The 27,700-nt window shown below is 44.2% G+C and overlaps 1 long non-coding RNA gene across 1 annotated transcript; it reads right to left on the minus strand.

Annotated features, from left to right (window-relative positions):
- Positions 1–1,585: 1,585 nt before the first annotated feature.
- On the minus strand, positions 1,586–27,644 carry LOC138840881 (uncharacterized). The gene is made up of 3 exons (XR_011376255.1): positions 27,509–27,644; positions 2,466–2,564; positions 1,586–1,946 (listed from the first exon to the last, which is right to left on the minus strand). It is a non-coding gene; the product is annotated as an uncharacterized lncRNA (long non-coding RNA).
- Positions 27,645–27,700: the final 56 nt, after the last annotated feature.

Consider the following 27,700-nt stretch of genomic DNA (forward strand, 5'->3'; position numbering starts at 1 on the left):
TCCTTCCAGTGCCATCTTTTTCTATTTCCTTGTCAAGCAAGTGAGGTGAAAACTTAAAAGCACAGCTAAAACATCTGCTGCTAGAGCCCTCAACTCCAGTTCCAGCTGCAGATTCGCTTGTGGTCTTGGGGACGTTATTTCTCCTCTAAGCTCCCAAGTCTTCAGGTGTACAATGGCAATAGGATTTTCAACCAAGAAATGGAACAATGCATGCAAAGCCCTTCACACAGCGTTTGAACCACAGAAAACATTCAACACGCAGGATCTACTGCATTGTTAGGAGAGAGCAGAGAAAACCCAGCTTACATGGAGCACTCTTACGTGATACTCAGTATTTGAAATCTAAGAACCCCAGGAAACATATCCACATTTTCCTACCAACACATAAGAACAGCCAGGTTCGTCTCTGGCACTCAATAAATCATTGTCTATGGGGTGAATCAGCATGACAGCATCAAACAGCAGGCCTGGTAGAAATATAAGATGCCCCAGCCCCACTGCACACGTGACAAGCAGATATTCTGAACATGGAGCCTGAGCATTCAAAGAAACAGAACTCTGAGGCTTCGCTGGGTCTGGAAATACACTAATGCATTCATGAAACTGACACAAAGAAATCCCACCAATGACTGTAAGGGGGGAAAAGAAGCAAAAATGACTAACTCCAAGAAGCCCCGGTTTCTCAACATTCCATTCACCAATGGAAGACAGGCAAGCCCAGGGAAACAGGCAAGGCTCAACCTCTGAAAGTGTAAGAAATGCAAACACAAAACCACAAGGACAGAGGAAAAGGGACCAAACCAGGAGCCACAGAATGAGTGACGGGGCTGGGACACTGTGGGGTATTCACTTGGAAAGCCGTCTTACATTAGGTTTTAATAGCCTTAAACACAGTAATGTTTCTGTTTTAGCAGCCCTGTTTTAATGCAGCAATTATTGGTAAGGTGATAATTTAATTATAACAGTATAAGGCAATGACTTAAAATAGGGAAAGGACTAAGGGAAGTATTTATTGCCATATTATTTATAATAATGTAAGACTATGAGCTGCCTGAAAAAAATCTAAAAGACAACAGTTATATAAATTATGGCATGTTGATAGATTATGCCACTATAAAAATTATTGTGAAGTAATATAATAACATTATAGAAAAAGAAAGGTTTATAGTATGTCTGGTAAGAAAATTATACTACAGCCAGATGCCAGTGGTTCATGCCTGTAATCCTAGCTACTCAGGAGGCTGAGATCTGAGGATCACAGTTCAAAGCCAGCCCGGGCAGGAAAGTCTGTGATACTATCTCCAATAAACCACCAGAAAAATGGAAGTGGCGCTGTGGCTCAAGTGGTAGAGCGCTAGCCTTGAGCTGAAGAGCTGAGGGACAGCGCCCAGGCCCAGAGTTCAAGCCCCACAACTGACAAACAAACAAACAAAAAATTAGACTACAAACAAGACTGTGCTCAGCACAGCTGTTGATAACTTAAGTGCACAGGAGATGAGTTACAAGCAGGCATTAAAATGCAACAGAAGATAATTTACTAGGGAGCAGGTTCTGGATACATTTTTTTCCCTCTTAAATTTCTTTTAGTGTTCCCGTAATGCCTGAACATGTAATTGTAAAGATAAAAAGCATGCGCCTCTTCTTTAGGCAGTTTGTGGTGAGCCTGCCTGTCCGGAGCAGATGCCACGAGCAATGCTGTACTGGGTTTACCTTGCTACGATGCCCGAGTTTTGCTGGGGTCCAGGTCTGCTTTCTCCTTGGCGGCCAGGCCAGCTGTTCTTTCCTTGAGAAGCAGACTGGGACTCCTCCGCTTCAGGAAAAACCCATGTGTCTCTTCATCCACAGAGGCGTCTCCACAGCAAGGGTCTCCTCCATATGTCTAGTAAGGGGGCCAGCTTGCCACCAGAACTTTGGAACGAAGGCAGCCTCTCTCTGTCCTCATGAACCTGTGGAGTCAAGAGCAGGGAGTATTGATTATTAATATTAATCTCTATTCCAAGGCAGCTGCCACTGCTCTGCCATTTTGGACCCTAACCCCATCCTCAGACCAACATGAGAGGTAGCAATTATAAGGAGAGGGACAATGGATTGTGATGAGGGGCCCGGGTTCAGTCCCTCTGTCTTCTTTATGCTCTGGGCAACTCTGGGAAATCACTGGTCCTAGCTGGGAAGATTTCCCTCCTCGGTCAAGGGAATGGTAAGAAGCATTTCATGGGGCTGTTTTGAGAACTCCTGGAGAAAACAGATACTCAGCCCTGTGGAAATGGTTGTTAGAAATGGCTTGATCAAAAGCTACTCACATTCTCTCTCAATCTCTCTCTCTCTCTCTCTCTCTCTCTCTCTCTCTCTCTCTCTCTCTCTCTCTCTCACACACACACACACACACACACACACACACACACACACACACACACACACACACTTCACAATTTATTTGTGGAAGAAACAGAATGTTTTTCCCTTACACATTTTCTTATAGCCTGGATCTTGCTGTGATTTCTTTTCTTCCCAGAAGTTATTTTCGAAAATTTCTTCCAAAATTCTGTAAGTTTTAGAAGGTGAATCTAAAGAAAAAGTCAATAAACTGTGACCCACAGGCAAAATCCAACCCCCAGCCTGTTTTTATACAGTTTTATAGGAGCAGCACCATGTCCATTTGTCTACACATTGTCCCTGGCTGCTTCCACAGTGGCAGGACAAGTACTTAACACAGAACTCCATGTCCATAAAGCCCCAAATGTTACCTGTCCTTTATAGAAAAGTTTTTTGATTCCTAGTCTAGAAACTTGATTGGCTTTAACTCTTTATATCTATAGTGAAGCAAAATGGGAAGACCCTCCTGAGAAAAATCAGAACGCGGCTGGCACGTAAGAGGTGGAAGGGAAGAAGTTAGCAGTATAAATAATATTCAGCCGTTCCAGTGTTTTCTGTGTGATGCTAAGTTATCACCAGCCTCACTTCCTGAGCTTGGGCCCTCCCTTGGAGCTTCTGAGGACTAAAATGTAAGAATGAAGTCATGTCTACACATGCAAAGTAGGAGACAGGAAAATGTCGCTTCAACTCAAATGGCCAGCTAGAATTAGTTACCACGTAGAAGAAAGATATATTCCATTCTTTTCTTAAAACAACCAACAATTGAACAAGTCAATTCTTACTTTGCTCCCACAGTGGATTTTTTTCTCAGTGCAAAGCTCTCTTCTTTGCAGAGTGACGAAGCCCACTAGGCATGATGACCACCTGCCAGGAGCACAGGGCTGTAAGGGTCCAGGAAATGTGAATACCATGATGACAGTCTGCAGGCATTTGTCTCTAAAGGCTTCACTCATTTCCCAGCCCAAGACAGGGGGGATTGAGGAAGACTGAGTAGCTCTGTCTCATGGAACAGGCATCTCAGAGGTTCTAAAAGATCACCTGGATGGCTCCATTTCATTCCTACTTGTATCTAAACATGTGACAGGGACTGACTCACAGACAAGGCCACAGAGAATGAAAAAGACCTAGTGGGACAAAGGTCAGATGGTCTGTGAGGAGGCAGACAGGCTGCAACCCATGCCAAGCATCTCTGAATGGTGTTTCCAGAGGCCTGGGTGCATAGCGGCTGCCCCTGCCGTTCACATCAGTCTCTGCCAGGGCTGAGCTCCTCCTGTGGGGTAACAGGAAGTGTTACACCGATTCTTCTGACATCCACTCCCAACTTTACCTTGCTTCCATGACAGGGGACAAGCAGCAAAAACAAGGGAACCTTGTTTTTTTTGTTTTGTTTTGTTTTTTTCACTTTTAAGATGATGATAATAATATACTGTTCAGATTGTGTAATGTACACTAAATAAGATAGCAATAAAAATAATGGTTAGCCAGGCACCGGTGGCTCACGTGTGTAATCCTAGCTACTCAGGAGGTTGAGATCTGAGGAGCACAGTTCAAAGCCAGCCCAGACAGGAAAGTCCAAGAGACTCTTATTTCCAATAAACCCACTCAGAATACTGGAAATGGCACTGTGGCTCAAGTGGTAGAGCGCTTGCCTTGAGCTGAAGAGCTAAGGGACAGCACCCAGGCCCAGAGTTCAATTCCCACGACCAACAACAACAACAAAAATGTTTAGAGGAAGTCAAAATCTTTTTTATAGGACCAGGTGTGGTGGCGCATGTCTGTAATCCTAGCTACCCTACAGGCAGAGATAGGAGAATCTCAATCTGAGGCCTCATGGGCAAAAGCAAGATATGCTACCTGAAAAATTAAAAAGCATAAGGACTTGTGGAGCAAGCATGAGGCTCTGAGTCCAATTCACAGTTCTGTCAAAAAAAAATGTTTAAAAAAGACCTGTTCATCATTCTATGAAGCCATCATAACCCTCATCCCAAAACCAGGCAGGGACTCATCAAAGAAAAAGAACTATAGACCCATTTCTTTGATGAACATTGATGCAAAACTTCTCAACAAAATTCTGGCCAATCGACTTCAACAATTCATCCAAAAAATCATACACCACAATCAAACAGGATTCATTTCAGGGATGCAAAGCTGGTTCAATACACGCAAATCAATTAATATAATTCATCACATCAACAGGAGCAAGGATAAGAACCACATGGTTATCTCAATAGATGCAGAAAAAGCATTTGACAAGATCCAACACCCCTTTATAATGAAGGTTCTGGAAAAATTAGGAATCCAATACAATACAATATAATCCAATACAATAATCAATACAATAAAGGCTGGATATGACAAACCTACAGCCAGCATTATACTTAATGGTGAAAAACTAAAGCAATTTCCTCTTATCTCAGGAACAAGACAAGGATGTCCACTCTCTCCACTTCTCTTCAATCTAGTATTAGAATGCCTAGCTTCAGCAATAAGACAACATGCAAACATAAAGGGGATCCAAATAGGGAAAGAAGAAATAAAACTCTCCCTCTTTGCAGATGACATGATCTTGTGTTTAAAGAATCCCATAGACTCCACTCCCAAATTACTCAAGCTGATTCAAAACTTTGGCAAAGTAGCAGGGTATAAAATTAACCCTCAAAAATCAATGGCTTTTCTGTATGCCAACAATGAGAAAAGTGTGGCTGAAATTAGGAAAGCAACTCCATTCGTAATAGCCCTACAAAAAATAAAATACCTAGGAATGAACTTAACCAAAGAAGTGAAGGACCTCTATGATGAAAACTTTAAAAACTTGAAAAAAGAAATCAAAACAGAACTTAGAAAGTGGCAAAAACTCCCATGCTCCTGGATTGGAAAGATCAACATCGTGAAAATGGCAATACTCCCCAAGTCTATCTACAAATTCAATGCGATACTTATCAATATTCCAACTTCATTCTACAAGGAAATAGAAGAGGCAATCCAAAAATTCATATGGAACAATAAAAGACCCCGAATGGCAAAAACGATCCTCAACAGAAAGAACAGTGCTGGAGGAATATCAATACCAAATTTCAAACTCTACTACAAAGCCATAGTAATCAAAACAACTTAGTACTGGCACAAGAACAGACCTCAGGACTAATGGAATAGAATTGAAAACCCAGAAATGAACCTACAGACCTATAGCCATCTAATCTTCGATAAGGGAGCTAAAACAACAGAATGGAAAAAAGCCTCTTCAGTAAATGGTGCTGGCAAAATTGGTTAACCACTTGTAGAAAACTAAAGCTAGATCCTTATATATCACCCTGCACCAGAATCAACTCCAAATGGATCAAAGACCTCGGAGTCAAAGCAGACACTCTGAAAACATTACAGGATGGAATAGGAGAAACCCTAGGTCTCCTTGGCACAGGCCGAAATTTTCTTAATAGAGACCCAGAAACACAACAAATCAAAGAAAGGTTGGACAAATGGGATTGCATGAAATTGCAGAGCTTCTTCATGGCAAAGGACATAGCTAGCAAGATCAATAGAAAGTCCATGGATTGGGAGAAGATCTTCACTAGTCATACAACAGACAAGGGTCTCATTTCTAAAATATACCTGGAACTCAAAAAATTAAATCCCCCAACAACAAATCCTCAAAGAAACAACTGCCCAATAACGAAGTGGGCTAAAGACTTAAAGAGAAACGTCTCTGAAGAGGGGAAGGGAAGTAGGGGGTAGAATAGGGGAAGGGAGTAGGTGAGAATGTTAACAGAGGTAACATTAATCAAGATGCATCGTATTCATAAACTTTCTTTGTTAAATAGCAACTCCTTTGTAAAAACTACTTAAAGGTAATATTTTTTTTGGGGGGGGGGGTCCAGTTGTGGGGCCTGAACTCTGGGCCTGGGCGCTCAGCTCTTCAGCTCAAGGCTAGCACTCTACCACTTGAGCCACAGCGCCACTTCCAGCTTTTTTCTTTTTGCTTATGTGGTGCTGAGGAATCGAACCCAGGGCCTCAGGCATGCAAGGCAAAGCGCTCTACCACTGAGCCACCTTCCCAGCCCCAAGGTAATGATTTTTTTAAAAAGAAATACACAAAGAAAGAAAAAGAAATTCAGACAATAAATCTTCTGCACAGAAATACTGTGAGACCTGGAGAGGAGAATGATTTTGGAAAAGGCACAACACTTCTAAAGAAACAGCTTTTAATGTGCTAATCTAAATCAAGTAGGAATTGTGGGGAGGGCAGTTTTTACCAATTAAATATAATATAGGACAAAAGCCAAGAAAAAAATATTCACTCTAAAACTCACAGTGACCATGGCTTTTTTCCCAACTCATTGTGGAAGCCATCTCTAATCAAGCTGAGTTACTGTAGCAAGTGCAACAGGGAGTCTCTGGGCCTTCTAATGCTGCAGCCACAGTAATTATGCCGCCCCTGACTTTCCCAGACTCCTTTTGCTTTTCAAGGAACCAAGTACTTTAGAAAGGCAATCACTCAGAAAGGAGAAAACAATCCACTGAGTAATTATAATTTAAAAAAAAAAGCCCAGCTCGAGTGGCTTACATCTGAAATCCTACCTGAGTTCTGAGTTCTGAGGATTGCAGTTCAAAGCCAGCTCAGGCAGGAAAGTCCATGAGACTCTTACCTCCAATGAACCACCAAAAACAAAACAAAACAAAACAAAACAAAACTGGAAATGGTGCTGAGTTCTAACAAACACTACCAGACTAGGGGTGGGGGGAATGAACCTTTCTTATTTTCTTATAAAGATGGGTGGTTCATGCCTGCATCTGCCACATGGGACAAGGACCCACACCATGTCGTGCCAAGATTTAACGGCTATACTTTTCTCAGGCCCAGGCTTCATGTATAGCATTCATGGGACTGCTGTACTGACCCACTGCAAAACTTAACTCCATCCTACATCCCAGGCTGGGCCCCAGGACTTGGGAAAGGGATGGTCAGGCCCTGGGGGAAACTCAGAGACAAATGGCTTGACACTTAGGGATGGATGATGGGGCAGACTTGGTGATGGGGTAATGTCTCCAGTGTGCATTACTTACTTTTCTTTCTTTTTTTTTAAGCTAAAAGCCTAAGAGCCTATTTCTTAAGGTCAAGAAGCGTGTCGCCAGCTGTATCAAAGCTTTTTGCCTTGTCAGATGGTCCAGAGTTGGTCCAGAGCTATACTAGGAGTCTTCTGTTGTCCGTGCACTTCCTGTCTTCCCGGGGGTTTCTCTGCGTCTGGAAGAGCCAGCTGGCAGACACCCAGGTATTCTCATTGGCAGTGGATAAGCCTGGAGTTTGGCAGGCCAACAGGGGCTTGGGCCCTGTCATCCTGAGTTAGGACTGAGAGGAGAGGGGGAGAAGAATCAAGGGGAGCTAGGTTCTGGTCTTTAGTCTTGAGCAACACATTCCTTGATCCCTTAGCCCTAACAGGGCTTTCACGTGGATTGGCTGGATTTGGAAACCTCGCCAATCACAAATGTGAAAAGAACTTCTAAGACTGTGCCGGCATTTACCACAGGCTGTGAAGACCATCATCTCACCAGGGAAAGCAGCGTTGGGTTTTCATGGGACACTCAGGGCTGCTGGATGGCCACCCCTGGCCCTCCAAGAGGTCGCTGCCATCTGTGCTCCTCAGGTTCCTCACCCAAATGCCAGCCCTAACTATCTGAGTTGCAGAATTGCTCAGTTTCCATGGAGAGGAGAAGGGTGGGCAGAAGTAGGGAATGGCTCTGGGAAGAAGTTCACCCTGTCAACAGTAAGAGAACATTAGAGAAGCATCAGCAGCTCTCTCTTTACCTACTCTGTACCACTGGTTTCTACTTAAGCCATGATGTTGGTACATGATGTGTTTTAAGCTTCAGTGATGAATGCAGCTGGGATCTCCCTGGGTCCTGAACAGGCCCTCAGCTAACAGAGGCTGCTAATAAGCAGACAGTCAGGGCTGCAGCCCAGCAAGGAGAAGAATCACCTATGAGCACAATCTGGGAGATTCCTCACTCCAAATCTCCCTTCCCAAATTTCACCATTAGAAAGCTATTTCTCCATTTCTCCTTAATCTATTTCTCCTTAAGTCCTACGGCTCCTTCTCCTACCTCTATTAGCTGAATCTTTCCAGTTTCCTGTGTGAAGGGCCTTTCTCTGTCTACCTATAGCCTCTGTCACCCAGGTGGTGGGTCCCACCCTCAGCCCTGTCTGCACTTACCACCTCTGTGCTCAGCAACCCAAATGTCCATCTCCATCCCTGACTCCTTTCCTTGGACTCCTCCCTCTGCTTTCCAGATACCTCAGCGATCCATAATGACACATCAAACCAACATCTCCTTCAGATGCTCCCTGCCATGACTTATGTATGTAGATCAGTAAGTCCCTTAAGGATACCTGGGTTGAAACTGGATCCCCATTTGAAGGGTTAAGGTGGAAATTTAATTTGATTCTGGGGCCACTGGAGCTGATGGGATTATGATGGGGTTAAGAAGATGCATCTTGCCCTAAGATTTTTCTGGACCATATCAGAACTCTGCAATGAGAAGTACCTCACTGTGGGCCTTTTGCCTGTCACCCCAACCCCAATAATAAGCTAAATAATAGCCCCCAAAGATACGGAGGTCCTGAATCCTGAACCTGCAAATACTACATTAAAAGAGAAAGAGGAGAAAATCTTTACAGAGGCAAGGAAGTTAAGGAACCTGGTGACAAGATGCTCCCTGGTTCTCTAGGTAGACCCACACACTTCCCACCTAGATCTCACAAGCCACTCCCACTCCAGGGCCTTAGTTGGTTAGGTTCATTCGTGATTCAGACAGGTCTCACTTCGAAAGCAGGGGGGAGGGGTGTGCGCTAACTGAGCCACAGGCATGCACTGCATCCTCACAGAAGCCCTTGTTTGTTAGATCCATACCCCGTCGGCACCACTTGTATGAACCACTCAGGTTGTTGTGTGGGCCGTGGCTGATTTTCATCACCACAGGTATCTCTTCCTCTTCTGACCAGGAGGTTCTAGGAATGATTTCCGAAGGGGTTCTGGGAAATAGATTTCTTCCCTCTTAAGGGAAAGTGTTGGAAAGCGGTGCCTCTGCTGTGCCGGAGCTGTCATTTGACCAGGACCAGAACTAGCTATGGACGCAGCTGACCTTGGGACAGCAGAGTGGAGAGATGGCAGGAGTCCCCCACCCTTCTCTGCCCCTGAACTTCCTCTAAACATCCTGGTGTCATCACCAGAGATGATGCCAATGGCTTGCTGAACATCCCTGCTTCTGGGAAGTTTGTTTCTAAAAGGACCTGGCACAATCAAAAGTCCTGGACCCTTGCTTCCTGCTGCATGCCTCATATCATCCAGGCAGAGCCTCTGCCTTTTGCTTTTCGGTCAGAAGAAGTGATCGATATCAGATATCAGATCTCACAGACAGGGCTGTGAGATAATAAGCAGACAGACAGGGCTGCACCCCAGCAAGGCACAGAAGGAAGAATCACCGACAAGCACATGCTCACAGAAAACCAATTCTACCTCTAACATGCAGCCAGTGGCGGGAAGAACAGGACCTCTGCTTTCCCTGTAAGCAGCAAAGTGGGAGAAAACAGCCTCACAACTAGAGCTGCCTCCAAGAGTGGCTTGAGAAAGTTACTTCAAAACAGCAATGCCTCGGATGTGAAGGGTAAACAAAGGAGGAGGCTGCAATGCTTGGTAAGAAATGTACGCATTATCCTGCCCATGTAATTGTAACTCCTCTGTACAGTATGTTCACAAATAAAATTAAATTAAATTAAAAAAAAAAACACAGCAATGCCTCTTTGATGGGCAGTGAAGATCACCCCAGGGAGATGACAGCCAGGAGAGCCTCCGGTGTCACCTTTACCTGGCCTTCATGAGGTAATCCCGCACAGCTAGTGACAGAATTACAAAACCACATGGGCGAATACCAGGGGATGATGGATCCGGGGACCCCACCTTTGCTGCTGGCTAGCCAAACTGCTCTGAGTGTCTTCGCAGCCCAGGAAATGGCAGCAGTGGTGCCCACTTGGTAGCACTGATGTGAGGATTCAATGCATGGGTGTTACACCTGCTCTTACTTTTAGAGCGTGGATGCTTTGAAGAGCACAGATCATGACAGCTCAAGATGATTGAGCAGTGGCATCCTGCAATGGTACCCCAGGCCAGTCTGTCGCCACGCCAGTGCTGTGGCGCTTGGCCAACTGTCTGGACTAAAACTAAAAACTTGAAAGAAAAGATAGCCCAGAGCTGGAAGCCAATGAAGTGAAGCAGGAGAATGCCCCAGCGGGGCACAGAAGAGGACGTCTACCAGCTAGACACTGGCAGGACGCAGCCATCTGCCTTCTGTCTTGTTGGAGCGGTGTTAAAATTCCCATGGAAGCCGGTGGTCATTTCCTGGAATCGTAGGTGGTCAGGCAGCCCTGAGTCTCACCCATCGGTTTAGAAGCCAAGAGCCAGGGGCTCACAGAGGGGACCAGCAGATGGGCGATACTGACGTTAGAACCCAGGACTCCTGACACCCAAGTCTATGACTCTAATGCTTGAGGGAATCATGACTGTGTTGAGTTTGCCCTGGCAGATCATTTTTCTCTGAATTTATTTGTTTATGTGAACTCAAGTGTCCTTTCAGCAGTCACAGAGAAAAACTGTGGAGGAGGCACAGAAATCCCATTGTCCTCAGCCTCCCTTGGATTCCTATCAACCATCAACACCAGAACTTCCTGTCTGTCTGGTCCCATCCCTCCCTTATATCTGCCACATGCTCTAAGTGTTTTATGGGGTGTTTACTTGTTCTCCATGGCTCTGCATCCCATATATAATTATCAACTCCATAAAGGCAGAGCCGTTAGTCAGGACTGGAAAACCAACCAACAAATTCACCCACATAGAGGTGACAGAACCCTACTAGACTCCTTCCAGTGATGTACAGTGTGAAAAGAGGACCCTCCAGGAAAGGTGAAATGGGCTGAGAAGAAAAAGTAGGATTTGCTGAGACCTCGAAAAGGGCCAGACACTCTGCTGGGTAATTAACACACATTATCCAAGACAATGATCTTGCATAGTAGATCACCTATGACAGGAAAATGCTTAACTCAAAGTAAGGAGTCTCTGGAAGAGATTTGAGATATGGAAGAAATAAACAAAGGAGCTGGGCGATGGTGGCTCACACCTGTAACCCTAGCTACTCAGGAGGCTGAGATCTGAGGATCACAGTTCAAAGCCAGCCTGGCAGGAAAGTCTATGAGACTCTTATCTCCAATGAACCACCAGAAAACCGAAGTGATGCTGTGGCTCAAGTGGTAGAGTACTAGCCTTGAGCTGAAGAGCTCAGGGACAGTGTCCAGGCCCAGCGTTCAAGTCCCATGACCGACAAATAACTAAATCAAAAAAGGTTTTGAGCCTGACATGGAATCTTCTCTTTTTTTTTTTTAGCCATTAGTATTATTTATTGTATGTTATTTGTCTTATAAAGAGATACCTTCACAGCCATCTTTTTAAAACTTCCTTGATTTTAAATATTTTCTTGCCAGCATTCTAGAATGAAGTTTATTTCTAGAGTGTAAATTAAGTATTACAAACTAAATGCTGACTATCTGACAAAATATTAGGGTAACAAAGCAGGGCATATCTAGGACCAATATATCAATTTGGAAGTCATCAGGAATTTGCCAATGAGTAGGTTATGATATGGAATCTTCTTAGCCACTCTTAGCACAATCTGGAGACCCAACTAACTCTGCCATTTAGAGAAGGGGAATGTTTTGATATCACAACTTCTTAGTAATAACCAGAGGAATCATCACTATCCACAGGGCAAGTTTTCAACTGCTGGAAGTTTTGTGCAGCTTTCACATAAGATGTGCACAGAGGGGGCTGGGAAGGTGGCTCAGTGGTAGAGCGCGTGCCTTGCATGCATGGGGCCCTGGGTTCGATTCCTCAGTACCACATAAGCAAAAAAGAAAATAACCAGAAGTGGCGCTGTGGCTCAAGTGGTAGAGCGCTAGCTTTGAGCTGAAGAGCTGAGGGACAGCGCCCAGGCCTAGCGTTCAGGCCCCACGACTGGACACCCCCCCCCCAAAAAAAAAAGATGTGCACAAATGGCTGGAAGATGCTTTGTTAAGACATGGACACAATTCAGCTATCGTCTCTTTTCATCTATACAAGACAAGGGATTTTAAGGATATTATCATCCTGTAGCTTTCTGACAAACCCATGGTAGCTGTGAATATGTCTACACGGAGGACCAAACCTCAGAAAATACTGGAGCCTTGACTCTTGTCAACTAGACTTCACACAATCTGATCCACAGGAAAACCACACAGGTTTTGGTGGAACGGAACATGCAACTGTGCTGCCAGCCTTGACTCGGATCTGGATTGTGATCAAAGGTGGCTCAATTTAGTAATACAGGGATTAGGTTGAGCCAGCTACCTAGCTGTCAAGAAGGCCGTTTAGGGCGAAGTGCCAGAGGAAAACTCCAACAGATGGTGAAAAGAAGACTAGACAATCACTCCCAGGGCAAAACTTAGACCTTAACCAAGAAGATTCCTCACTCTTGAGTAGGAAGACCTATTGCTGTGGGTTTGAGGATTACTGTGTACCAGTGAGTGCTTCTGCCCTCTCATTCTTCCCCCTTTAGAAATAAAAGTGTCCATTCTATCCACCTAGGCCTCTTAGATATGTATGGATCAGACCATTAATCTGGGTCCCTGGGTGTCCAAAACAACAAGCCACTACATTTGAGAAGTCACACTGGAACCTGATATGGATCCTAATAAAGTCCTGGACTTCAAGCATAACATCAGAGTTCCATGAGGATGGGGAAGGGGTACTAGAATGGGTGGAAACATCTTCATATCTGGGACGAATATGCAAATAACTCTGTTCAGAAGATTCACTTTAGTGGGCTAAAAAAAAAAAGAGGATTGCAACCAAAAATCTTATTCCTTCCACTACCTGTGTCATTTTTAACGTTCTTTCGCAGCTTCTCCCATGAATAGCTGAAGTTGATGTCTGTATCCTTGGCTCCTGGCTGGCCTAGTGACATATTTTGACTATGTGTACACTCATCTCTCCTCAGCTGTGAATCCTGACATTACTGTATGACTGCCCATTTGTGCTGCTCTAACAGAATTCTATGGATCGGGTAAGTTAAAAGGACCAGACACTTATTTCTCAAGATTCTCAAGGCTGGAAATCAGGATGGGGGTGCCAGCATTATTAAGGGAGGACTGCTCTCTGCTTCTAAGATACTCTGTCTGACATGCTCTCAAATGGTAGAAGGCAGAAGGGTAAAAGAGGTGAATTCTCTCTGAAGCCTCTTTTACAATGGCATTAATTCACTCATGAGACAGGAGCTTTGGTGATGTCACCACCACTTTTATAAAACCCTACCCTTTAACACCACAACAGAGATCAAATCTCAACATAAAATGTAAACATGCTGATTGAACAATTGAAGACCTGTGGCCTGGTCCATGCCTTTGTCCCAGGTGATATCCAGACAGTGGCAGACATGAGAAGGAGATGATCCTGACCCAGTGAGCTGTCCACCAGCTGACCTTCCAGCTGCCCACTGGTGCAGGAGCAAGCTCAGTTGTGGGAATCCCAGGCAGAACACTCAGATCAGCAACACTGCTCACTTGACCTGCACACAATGAGCAAATAGTAAACAGCTACTATTTTAAGCCACCAGGTTGGCTCAGTGATATTTACACTACAAAAGCTTATCAGTGTATTATGCTTCAGCTTTGTCCTTACTGTTATTCAGCCTATGCATTGAAGCCTTTGTTTTAGTTATGAGATTTCCCTGGTTTGGAGTCTTCTTCCTCACTGCCTATCCCTGCAGTGAGGCTATTCATGTTCTAATAGCCTTCCTTGTCTTTTTTGCCTTCTCCAGTCACACTTGTGAATTCTGCTTCCTTTGTGTTTGGCAAGATACGGTGAGGCAGTAAGGATAAGGTGGTCCGGCTGGTCTAAGGGGCAAATGCAGGCATAGTACTGAATGAAAGATGAAGCAGGTTCTTGGCATCCTAAGTTTCTGGTGCTGGAAGAGATTGGGCCAGATTCATTTTACAAGTGAGAAAAATGAGGTATAGAGGAGAATTAACTTGCTCAAAGTCATATGGAAAGTTAGCAGCAAAGGTGAGAAGAGAATCTAGGTTTTCTTATCTCTGGTTTACCTCTTCCCATTGCCCTGGGTAACATCTCCAGGCCAAAAGATTTTGAAATCTTTGGAGGACCATTTCTCGCTTGGTGTTGCTACTAGCTTCCAAATCCCCAGTGCCCAAACCCACGTGTACTACCCACTTTCCAGCTGTCTGACCTTCCTGACTGATCTCCTCACTTTCCCCTTGGAATCCCTCCTCCAAGGTTTTCCAGTTGCCTGGCCTGGCTCACAAGGCTCAGCTCAGACATTCTTCTGCAGCCAACTTCCTCTTCTGGGTTTTCCTCCTATCTATTCTCTCTACTAGGATCATTTGGAATGTTCTGAGACATAAAGCAAGTCACATCATTCTCCTCCTTGGATGTGAAGTGATTTGTGATGCCATGAAGAGAAGGTTTGCATAGCTTCTCACAATGAGTAAAAGGCCCTGCTCCATGCTTACTGTTTTGGCCTTCTTCACCCCCTCTCATCCTCCATCCTGTCTCTATAAACTCGAGCCACAACCGTCATCACTCCCCAAACGTGTGCCTGGCAGCATACGTCTCCCTGGTTTCAAACACCTCCTTCCCTATGATCCAGGCAAGGAACATCTGTATCTCATCTGTGTTCCCTGAAATCCATTTAGCAGCCCCCTGAGAGTCCCTGGATCTATTTGTTGGAAAGGAAAATGTGCCTAGACCACCATATAGCATCATCTCATCTCGAGCTGCCTACATAGCCAACTGCCTTGTAGTCCATGGATTGCTCAGACGGACAGCTTCTCCTCATCTCCGAATCCTCTAGTGCTTAGTAAAATGCCTGACACATAATAGGGGCTTTTAATTACTATGCAAATGAGTAGATGAGTAAGTGCATGAATGAGTAAACCGATGGCCTTGTGGTGCAGCTGGATTTGTCAAATGTGAATTTCCTGTTCGCAAAATGAAAAACGAACCCTCTGGGGTCAGGAGTGACACTGAGGTCTCTCGCTTATCTGCACAATGCCTGGCGCAGGGCTGCCAGCACTCAAGGGCTTGGAAAAGGCTCATCCATGGCTGACTTCCTGGCTGACTTCCTTACTGTCCGTGCCTCAGTTTCTGTAAGAGACAGGCGTGTTCTTTTTTTTTTTTTTTTTTTTTTTTGGTCGGTCGTGGGGCTTGAACTCTGGGCCTGGGCGCTGTCCCTCAGCTCTTCAGCTCAAGGCGAGCACTCTACCACTTGAGCTACAGCACCACTTCCGGTTTTCTGGTGGTTTATTTGAGATAGGAGTCTCACAGTCTCTCCTGCCCGGGCTGGCTTTGAACCGCGATCCTCAGATCTCAGCCTCCTGAGTAGCTAGGATTACAGGCGTGAGCCACCAGCAGACAGGTGTGTTCTTTTTTTTTTTTTCTTTTTTGGTACTGGGGATCGAACCCAGGACGTTGCACTTGCTAGGCAAGCGCTTTGCCACTGAGCTACATCCCAGCCCAGCAGGCGTGTTCTTTATGGCTTCTTTTCCCATCCTTCACCCCTGGCCAGTCAAGCCTAGACTACTGCAAAATCACTTTTTAAAAAGTAATATGAAGCAAAAGATAGAATTCTTTTGTCCTTAACCATCAGGGTGGCCTGACTGCTTGAAGGCAAGAGTGAAGCGAGCCCCTTCCTAGAGGAGATCCTGAAAGCGGGCGGCAGGGAGAGAGCTTGAAGGACAGGAGGGGCAGGGCTGTGCATCAGACCCTGACATGTGTCTCAGATGCGGACCCTGCCCTTGAAAACTTCTAGTTCATTAGTGGAGCAAAGACACATATTAGGATACCATTAGGTGACATGATTCAGGTAATATTTTGTTAGTCTTTACTATATGCTAGTAGATTGGGTGTTGAGGCATACATACATGAATAACATATCAAAGAAACTATTAAATGAGGGAAGAGGAAAAGGGATTCTTTAAGCTGGAAATAGGGTATTATCAGAAAGGGCCTGAGAAACCTTGAAAAAGAGCCAAAAATCTGGCAACGAGCAGTGGGGTCATTCTAAATGAAGTTAGAGAAAAACTTCTCTATTAGTGCAATAAGAGCATTTGATAAAATTCAGCACTCTTTAAACACCTTAACAACCTGGAGTAGAAATTATAAAGAAACTTCCTGACAAAGACCTATTCTAAGAACTTAGGGAAATGTCATAACTAATGATGTGAAACACTGAGAGCATTCCCTTTAAAATCAGGAGCAAGTTGAGGACATCTGCCAGTACCAACTTTTACTCTACACTCAGCTGAGAGCTGTTTGTTGTGCAGAAAATTAAAGAAGAAAGAAGGTGTGTAGAACATAAAGGAAGAAACATTATCATTGTTTACAATGATGAATCTATCTGCATAGGAAATCCTAAAGAACTTTCAGATAAATCATTAAAATTGCTAAGTCAATAAGGTTGGTCAGTCTCAGTCAAAATTAATCACATCATATATGATTATACATCATGTAGAAAATAACACTCTTGAGATGAAATTTACCATAGCAACAAGATAGTATCACTAGGGGAAAAAATAAATGAAAGAAACAAAATCTCTCCATAGAGAAAAACTATTTTAAAAAAAACTTAAAATCTAAGAATCTAGAGACATAAACCATATCTTTGGCCAGAAGGTACAATATCATAAGCATGTCAACTCGCCTCCATTTGATGCAGAAACTCAATGCAATTCCAATAAAATTCAATAGAGTTTTTCATCAATATTGACAAGGTGATTCTAAGAATATACATGGAAGAACCAAAGGAAGAGAATGGTCTGAAGAAGAAAAAACAGCTGAGGGGACTTGTCCTCCAAATGCAAATATAGTTGTAGTAGTTGCAGCAGTGTGGCAGTGGTGCTGACAGACAGACCTGTGGCACAGTATGGAGAGACAGCATATGCATACCTGATCATTCATGAGAAGAGACTTAAGACACATGGGTGTGTGGCTTCACCACACCGCTCCATTTCCTGTAGCCCCTACAATAATGTCTTCATTAAATTCTCTTCAGTTACAATGCTTCTGGCCAGCATCTTGACTAATAGAGCAGCTTTGTAGACAGGTGAGGGAAAGAAAGGCTACTGAGTGAAGGGTGCCATGGTACTAGTTGCCCATATAAAACACTTCAATTTCTCACATTGTGCACAGAAATCACCTCCTTAGGCCTCAGTAAGAAGAAAACACTTTGCAGACAAGATACATAGAAGGCAAATTATAAAGGAGAAAAAAATCAGTTAAGATCCACCATACTGATATTAAGAACTTCCACTGAAAGGCAATGTAAAAGAGATTTAAAAAAGACAATCCCAAGAGATTGGAGAAAATATCTGTAAAAACTTGACACCAACAAATTGCTGTTATCTTAGAAGTGTGAGGTCCAATAATGTAACTATTAGATGTGAGCTTTTTCAATTAAAACTAAAAATGCAGTTTGGCTGTACACACTGGTCACATCTTAAGAACTCAATAGTCACATGAGGCTAGTCACTACCTATTGGGCTGTGCAGATAGAGACATTTTTGTCACTACAGAAACTTCTACTGAGAAGCCTGATCTAAAATAGATTAAAAACAAAAATCAGAGGAATCACTGAGAAAAAGACAATTTGCTTGTGAGACTAGACCACAGCATGCTCAAATTAGACATTGTCTCTGGGGGTGGGGAGGGGCATGTCAGGACAAGATCAGCATCGGAAGCAGTAGACTCATTCTTCCCACATGTGGAGGCATGGCTAGTGAGGGCCATGTATGCCTCCCAGGTAGCTGGCATTCAAGGTGTGGGCCACTGCACCTGTAATTACATCCAATGAGACACCTGCCTGTTGAGCACAGTACAAGCTCTCAACCCTTGCTGGGAGACGGGACACTGTCACCCCCAATTCCTGCTTCATGGTGATTTTCAGTGGCACTCTCTTACATCATGACAATACCAAAAACCCAGCTTTGCAAAGTCATGGCATCATATCGAAGAAGGTAGTCATCTGCTCATTCCTTTACATGAGGTTGAATAGCTATGGAGCATTGCTTGCTATCCTTTCAAAATCATTAAATGAGACACTGGGCCCTGTGAGTTCCCAGAGCATGCTGGTACTAGGTGCCATAGTGGGAAGAAGGGAGTGATCTATAGAGTTTCACCTTAGCTGGGGCCATTTAACACCAGACAAAAATGCAAGGATCTGTAAGAATGAAAGGCAGTGGACCGAGAGGTCTTTAAGAGCATTGCTTAATTTCTCTGAGATTCCCTTTCCTTGTCGGTAAGATGGACCTAACCACAACTCTCCTGCCTACCTTAAGGATTCTTGCAGCTTCCAAAGAGACCAAGGGCTTTGAGATGGCTTGTGACCTGCAAAGCGTGGCATAAAGGTTGGCATTGTAGTCACTGTGCTCTCTCCTCAGAGGCAACTGGAGACTCTTCCTCACCCATGGTCGGACTACCAGCACCTTGCTGCCGCAGGGGACCATGGGATTCTGAATAATGCTCAAAGTACAAGTGCTATCTGCTATTTTCTCACTTCTCAAAGAGCAGGTACTATATCAAAGGTGAATTTAGACAAGTTTCAGGGCCCAGCAAGATCACTGGGGGACCGAAGGGAACAGCCCTGAATGAAGAACAAACACCTCCACTCTTCTGAAACCTTCCAAGTATCATGGCCACCGCATGGGGCTTCCTCCTTGACTGCTCATGTTTCCTATCAAATATGAATGAAGAGGAGGCTGACTATATTATAAAATTAATAATGTAGGATGGTAGCAGCCAAAGCCATTCATACTTGTAATTGCTTCTGCAACCATTTTCATGAAAGCAATCTCATGTTTGTCAAGAACCAGGAATGAGAGCTCTTCCTCAGCTATTAATAGGTGCAACTACAAAATAGAGTTGTACTTTCCTGTACAAAAATAAATGTATTCTGTAACTATCTGTGTCTGATGTCTAGGGAACAAAATTATTTTTCCCAGATTAAGTCCAGTTCATTCTCTTTAAGGAGAATAACCTTGCATTCTTCTGCTGCATTTCTTAGACTTGTTTTCACTGAAGAACTCGAATCATGTCATACGAAGGACATATGTTGTACAATCCCTTGCAGTCATCATAGAACGTCTGCAAAGGTGCTGGAAAGGAGGGATGGACATAGTATATGAGGGGTCTACAGGTCTGCCACACTGCATTGTGACACCAAGCTCATGCTCATTAGGTTCACAGTAAGGCTGATTTCGGCTCTGGAAGGAGGGAGGGAACTGAATGCATCTGATCAAGAGAGTAAGCAGAAAGTGAATGGGAGAGCATGAGTCAAGCAGGATTGAGTCTCCAAGCATCTCTATGAGATAATGAGAGACTCATCTGAGTAGAAAAGATGGATGAAACTCCAGTGCTCTTTGCTAGAGACTCCAGATCATAGAACAAGCACCATGACTCTCTTCATGCAGTAAGTCATGCACATCAGGAGCTCAGAACCCTGCCTGGAACTTCAAATATACAAATTCTGTGTAGTAATAATAACCAGTATTCTACCAAGTATTTTCTATATTAAATTTTAGCTTGTTAAGGAGAAGAAAGAATTCTTTAAAAAAAAACTATTTAGTCTTAACACATAGTGGGTGGCCCATACATTGCTATTGCTATAATTTATCTCATACATACTCCATCACTTAATATGCCCAATGATTCTATGATAGAAGTGTTGCCACTTACTTCATTTCATAGCCATGGAAACGTAATCAGAAAGGGTAGATAATGTCCCAGATCCTAATCAGCCTAAGACAGAAGTAGTCATAGAATTAGAATCTCGACCCCCATCTAAATTCTACACCCTGATGAATGCCTAAGAGCTATGTGCAGAGTCTAAATAACTAAAGAAAGTCAGGACTCCAAGTCTGTGGCCTTGGTCTCCAGTGAAGACCCTTGGCCTGAGAAGGCCAGGCAAGGCTATTCCCTCTGGGCTCTCAGTCCTGAAGGATGAAGCCCTCCTTCATCCGTAGGGAATCCTTAAAAGCCCAGCTTTCTGCCTCCCCTTCCCTGTCTCTGGCTGAGTCACACTTGCTGGCTTGTATCCATCATGATCAGAATGGCTTTGTGGACTATTTGTACCCTGACTCACTTGAGGCAATAGGAAAGCAAGGAAACTTGGTTGACCTGATTTATTCCTCATCCTTTCACATCAATGACAAGAAAAATGTTCAGGGTAAAATTCATGTGAAGTATCTTAGAATTTGGGGAAGAACTATTACTCTAGTGAGAAAGCCTATATTCAGGAAGCAGGCCTAGTCTGAGGCCTAGGCCTCACCATGAAAGCGAGGTTCTAACTATAGGCTGTAGGATCACACCCCAAAGTTGGCTTTAATGTTTGATGAGGAAATCTGGCATTATCATGATTGGCTTAGGCCAATCAGGATTTACCCTGAGAACTGGAATGAGTGATCATTCCTGCCCAGGCAGGGTTTAGGGGGGATAGCAATGAAACAAAATGAAGAGAAAGGAGAGGAATTTCCCTAAATTACTAATAGTGTTTCTTTAAAAGTTTAGTTATTCTGACCTGGGCACAAGTGGCTCATGTCTAGCTACTCAAGAGGCTGAGATCTGAGGATCACAGTTCAAAGCCAGCCTAGGTTAGAAAGTCCCTGAGACTCTTATCTCCAATTAAACACTAAAAAGCCACAAGTGCAGCTGTGGCTCAAGTGGTAGAATGCTACCTTAAGCAAAAAATCTCAGAGACAGCAGCCAGGCCTTGAGTTCAAGGTCCAGGACAGTCAGAAACAAAAAAAAAAAGTTTAATTTTTATTCAGTCTGCTTGCTGATCCTATCATGTAAACATTAAAATTATTATAAAAGCAATATGGCAGCATGGACAGAAAGTTCTTCAATTAAATAAGATGGTAAAACAGAACATAAATGCATACAAAATGTCTCTATATGGACCACACTGGAAGATCATCAATGGTGAGAATAAGACAGACTTCAGTTTTCAACACCCTACTGTATTCTGTATTATTATCCAGGGTTTAAAAATGTCAATGCAATGACATGGATACAGAAAAGTCAACAGATATCTATTGGCTGCCCTTAAGTATGGTTGAGATACTAAAATATAAGTGGAGTTCATGAATACCTGAGTAAGGTCAGGGCTGAGAGGTTCTTCTGAGATCCAGGTGCTATGTTGGAGGAAATGATTACTTGCTGTAAAAGTCTGAGCATCTAAGCAACTCGCTAAACACAAGTGTTTCTTCTCTTTTAACAATGTCAAAAATGTAAAGAGTACATTTTGAGTGGATGGCCAATCATTAAATATAGCCTTCTTGGTGTGTGTGTGTGTGTGTGTGTGTGTGTGTGTGTGTGTGTGTGTGTGTGTGTGTGTGTGTGTGTGTGTGTGTGTGTGTGTGTGTGTGTGTGTGTGTGTGTGTGTGTGTGTGTGTGTGTGTGTGTGTGTGTGTGTGTGTGTGTGTGTGTGTGTTACTGGGAATTGAACCCAGGGCCTCTGCACTCTCCAATGGAGCCTGTCCCTTCCTGTAGCCTTTCATTTGTAGTTTGTTTTTAAGATTTTGCTAATTTCACTTGGGCTGACCTCAAATTTATTATCTTCTTGCCTCTGCTCCCCAAGTAGCTGGGACACATGTAAGTACCACCATGCCATGCCTAGCCAGAATTCACCCTTGAAGCTTCAAGAAAACAAGAAAACATAGGGCATTAACTTTCAGAGCAACTAAGAAAGAAGCTACAGGGAGAAGTTTATATGCTACTCATTGAAAAGATAAACTGGTTTCAAAACCATGGAATCTAAAGTCTCAAGGGAAGACACTTTGCCTGTAGGTGTTAGTTGGTCACAGAGAAGCTTCTTATCTGGAAAACTCTATGTAGGAAGACCTCAGGATGAATAACTGCTGATTTTTATGTACCAATAGTTTGTAATTTCTCCTCAATAACCCCTGTTATCTATGGAGAGGGAAAGCACCAGTCTAAAACTGTGGTGTTCTCAACTGATTGCCTCCATCTGGACACAGGCTTAGGAAGGCTTCAGGAGTGGAAGATGGTTGGCTATTAGAAAGAATATCCACACTCAGGAAGTCCTGCTATCTGACACTCCTCTTAACAGCCTTGATTCCCTCTTACCAGGAACACTACAATCAGCTGTGTATAACAAGTAATCTCAAAATGACAGCACCAATGACATATTATTTAGTACTAGGTCCAGAGCTAGGTGAGGAAATTCAGCGCTCAATGACCTCTTTCTTCCTCTGTCTGTCTTCTGTCTTTAGTCTAGAGCTTTCCTTTCAGACTTGTCCTCTCATCATTCATGGTACAAAGGTAACAGCCAGATTATGGCCTCACGTTCAGATACAGTGATGTCCACAAGAAGAAAAAGTGTTCTTTCCTTATGTCTGTTTCATTTTGACAGTTACAAAGGCTTTTCCTGAAACACTTAGCATTTTACAACTCCTTAACCATAACTGCACCAAATGCTCCTAAACTAATTACCAGCAAAGGAAATAAGATTGGCATTTTGTAAGGAAGCATGACCATGAGAAGGGTAGATTCACCAGACAGAAGGAGAAGAATTCTATTAGAAAGACAAAGGAAATGTAGTAGGGCATTCATTTAGGGATGCTATACTTAAATATCCTATGTTTTTGGGGGGGGTGGTGTTGAAGCTAGGCTTGAATTCAGGACTCTCTGCACATGTTTGGGTCTTTCTGCTCAAAACTAGTGCTTTATCACTTGAGCCACACTTCTACATCTGGTTTTTTGATGGGTAATTAGAGATATGAATCTTGAGGTGGCTTTCTTTTTTCTTTTTCTTCCCTAAGTTCGAGTCTCACAGAGCTGGGTGCTGGTGGCTCATGCCTGTAATCCTAGCTGCTCCAGAGGCTGAGATCTGAGGATCACGATTTGAAGCTAGTCTGGGCAAGAAAGTCCATGAGACTCTAATCTCCAATTAAACACCAGAAAACCGGAATTGGGAGCTGTGGCTCAAAGTGGTAGAGCACTAGCCTTGAGCAAAAAAGCTCAGGGACAATACCCAGGCCCTGAGTTCAAGCCACACAACTGACAAAAATAAAAAAAAGAAGTCTCGTGGACTTTCCTGCCCAGGGCTGGCTTTGAACCATGATCCTCAGATCTGAGTATCTAGGATTATAGGCATGAGTCACTAGTGGCCAGCCCATCTTCTTGATAGTACTCTTTCCCCCTACAACAAACATGGCCCTGACCTCCCTCACATTTAGGCTTCCAAGCATCTGCCCCCACCTGAATGAAGTGTCTTGCAAATTGGCCTAAGTATTAAGAAACTTTCTTCCAGATAGGTTTTATGTGGAGAGCATCAGCACTTGTGTGGAGTCTCCTGGGAACTCCTCCCACAGTCAGGTCTGTGTCTCACATCACTATCATACTTGCCATTGTCTGTTTCCTATTTTAATTGATTATATGTCTTCTGTCTTCTCCAAACAAGGCCACAAGCTTCCAGGGGACAGACATTATGTTCTCTCCTCACAGTATTCAGTCTCTGCTTAGCACATTGTACTTGCTCTGCTCATTCAGTTGAAACCACCAGAGCTTTGCGTCAAATAGCTAAGATCTAAGTACCCACATAGTATATCCAAGTGCAACTCTTCAAGGCCAATGCTTGGACACCCAGATAAACAATGAATAGTCCAATGGAGCATGAGGAACTTGCCAAGCTAGGTGGGAGGCTGTGCACTCCACCTGTATGAAAGAAAAGCTCCATTCTGGAGATGTTAATCAGTAGCAGAAAGGGTCACATAGCCATGGTGAACATCCTGCGCAGCATCTACCCAACCCCAAGCCCAAGAGGCCTGAGTCGTCTCACCGCAATGTGCAGGAATTAGGCCAATTCCTTAGCTTTGACTTCATCATTAACACAAATAGGCTCTTGCCCACTCTTATTTGGTGAGTGATGACCTGAGTAGAGTAATGTTTTTGTCTTTGGGTCTTCCAGACCTTTGGTTCCAGATTCTCTCCCTGAGTGCCTGTGAAGACAGCTCTTGTCTTTCCGTTGCTACTTCTGTAACCATCGTCTGTAACCTCTCTGTGGATCTCAAAGTGCCAGTAGGCCTCCTCTCAGTCACCTGGCTGGTTCCACTCACCCTAAACACTCCAGCTTGTCAGTGTCCTCTGAATGCAGAGGCCAAAGAAAACCAGAGCCTGGCAGTAGTTTGAGCAGTAGAGGCAGATGTTATTTGGGACCTACTGCAACAGAGGACAAGAGCAAGATCTCAGAACTCATGGAGAAACCTTAAGCCTGAGAGCTGGGCTCTGTTTCAAGTATAACAAAGATAAGTGGAAATGTATAGCCAACATCAAGCTGAAGGGTCAGAGGACAGAAAGTTATTCAGAGCAAACCTCCTTGAAAGGGTAAGTTCCAGCTCACCTGACTCTATGAGCTCATGGAAGGCAGACCAGACAATCAGACTCCAGGACCGAGGGGTGAGGAACACGATCACATCTCAGGGGTAGTGAGTGAAGCCTCACTAAACTGACCTAGTAGTAGATTCCTGTTAAAACTGGGTGATGCACAGAAGAACACAGAAGCCAAAAGGCCTGGATGAGAAGAGTGTCCGCACAAGCCAGACAGAGGTTTGGTGAGAGATGGCATCTGGCTGAAGCAGAAAAAAAAGGGAGATTTTCTCCATCCTGGTTAGGTACTTAAGTGTACACAAATTGCATATTGTTTAAGATACTACCAAAATGAACTCAGACATTGAACTCACTGGTTTAGAAAGCGCAGGGACTTCAAAGTCAAACAGACAAGGTTCAAATCCCAGTCATTGATTAGCACACTGTGTCACTTTGGTCAGGTCATATGTATGTTCTGACCTTCTGGTTCCTCATTTCTAAAACAACAAACATGAAATTGATCTCCTAGGGTCAAACATAAACTATAAATGGAGGCCCAGGACGTATGACCAGTGACAAATGAAAATGTAAAACTGATTGTTTTCTACACACTTCAGTTTTGTACCAACCACACAAGTGGGAAGTCCAAGTAAGACACCGAACCACTCTCAGCTCTCAGCTTATCCCAGTGCTTCACAACCACGATGGAAATCACCTAGGGAGTAGCCAAACATGATTATCTCCCAGACCTAATCACAGACCAATGAAGTCAGGATCTTGGGGACATAAAGAGCTGATATCTATGTTTTATAAAATACAGGTCTGTGAACCACAGAACTAGCCCAGTCTCCCCATTTTTCAGGAGAGGAAACTGAGGCCCAGAGAGATGAGTGGATTTTCTGTTGTGCTTTTCATATTTGACTTGCATTTAGGGCCATCAGAACAAGTCCTTGTGGACTTCAGAATTGACCCATGTCTATATCCCTTCCAGTCCACATGTTCACTTGCCTTGTCTTGTATACCTTCACCAGGCCCTGACTGTCATTAGGTTGACACCAGCAAGGATGAGCTTTGCTCCATCCCTTGCTCAGGTCCTGTGGACACAACTCCCAGCCTGTGGCTGCTGCAGACATTCTCAGATGAGCCATTTGTGCCGCCTCTGTACCAGCCTCTGGAGAGGCTCCTGGAAGAGTGGCTCCAGCAGGGGGGGGGGGGGGGGAGTGGAGGGGAGGAAGTGCTGGGTACCAAGAGAGCTAGGTCAGCTCTCTGCTGCAGAAGCTGTGTCTTCTCATCCTGCCCTTTCCCCAGAGGAGATAGTAGGGCAGAGCTGAAAATGCAGACCCCTTGTTCCAGGGTTCCGCTGTGAGCACTCCAAGAAGGGCCAGCATTACTCCAGAGCAAGTTCCTTGAGGGAGGGGGGCAGGGTCCTGCTATCCCCTTCAAGGGCATGACCCAGGAAGCTGGCTTTCTGCCTGTAGGCTCCATCTCTTACGGGTTCCACCATTTCTCAACAGTATCAGGCAGGGGCCTAAGCCTTAAAAGATGGACCTTTGGGAAACATGCCAGATCCAGAGGAGCAGAACGCTGAGGGCTGGTTAGGAAGTCTGCACAAATCTATAGTCTGTTTCTGTTGCTTGGGTCTGGAAGCATGGTAGTTCAGTGAGACTGGCTGGCAGGAGGGGAGAGTAAGGCCAAATAGGAACCATGTAGATGAGCTGCCGTCATGGTCAAATCATGGCTGAGCTGACAAAAACAAACGCATGCCTCTCGCGAGCAGCCTCCAGCCTCGCCTACGCCAGCACAGCGACACACTTTATGACAGAGCTGCACGGGCAGTGCTGGGAGAGGTCTGGGGAGGAAGGATGATGGAAGCCACAGGAGCCGTGGGTTCCGGGTCCTGCCCCGTGCCGACAAAGAGAAGGTAAGGCAACACAGGGCAGCACTGTCCTACACCTGACACCTTCAGGGCCGGAAAATTGCTACTCCTTCACTACACCTTCCAAATTTCATATAAATTCTGCTTGAAAACCAACCCTAACTGGAACCACACAGAGAAGGGAACTATGGGAAATACAAGTCCAACTTGCCTAAGTTGACTTAGTCAAAACCACCTCCCTTCTTCCCACAGACAAAAGCAGGAAGCCAAGGGAATGACACTCTTGAGTTGGAAATTAGATAGGAGATTGCTGTGGCAGGCTTTTTGTGGGAGACCCTTCCCCAGGATCTCAGTCCCAAACCTGCCCACTCTAGACTTCTGTCACCACCGTCTCACAGGCTGCCATCTTTGGCAGCGCATGAATACTTAACTCTGGCTGCAATTCCCTTGACTAGCACCTTCCTCCTTCCATCTTTCTATCCACATTTTCAAAATGACTCAAGGTTCACACCTTGACCTTTCAAGGCATGGACCCCCTTTCCAGTATCCTTGCCAAATGTCATCCGTTTACAATCATCAGAACTCTCCACTACCTACTGATAGCAACCTGCTGATATCAAAGGGGCCTGCCTAATTTTGAATGGAAATACATTAGTTATATAGTGGTAAAATATCTTTCCCTCTGGCTTCCACCTATTGGCCCAAATTTAACCAAGTGTCACACAGGAAAAAAGATCAAATTCCCCATGTATAGCAGTTAATAGCATCAGAATTGAAACAGACAAACCTGGGTTTGAATGTTAGCCTGGTCTTTCCAGCTTGTGACTTGGCTCTTTACCCATTTACTTCTGCATCCAGTGGTGGCTCTTGTCTTTGGAATGAGCCACATAGAAGACCAGTTTCCACATCTATAAAACGGAAAACCTGTGAGAATTTAAAGAAATACATATTTAGCACCATGCAACTTGCTTGTCTCTCT

This window comes from Dipodomys merriami, unplaced genomic scaffold (assembly GCF_024711535.1).
Source record: "Dipodomys merriami isolate MVZ:Mamm:240054 unplaced genomic scaffold, mDipMer1.0.p SCAF_305, whole genome shotgun sequence".
In the NCBI taxonomy this organism is placed as follows: domain Eukaryota; kingdom Metazoa; phylum Chordata; class Mammalia; order Rodentia; family Heteromyidae; genus Dipodomys; species Dipodomys merriami.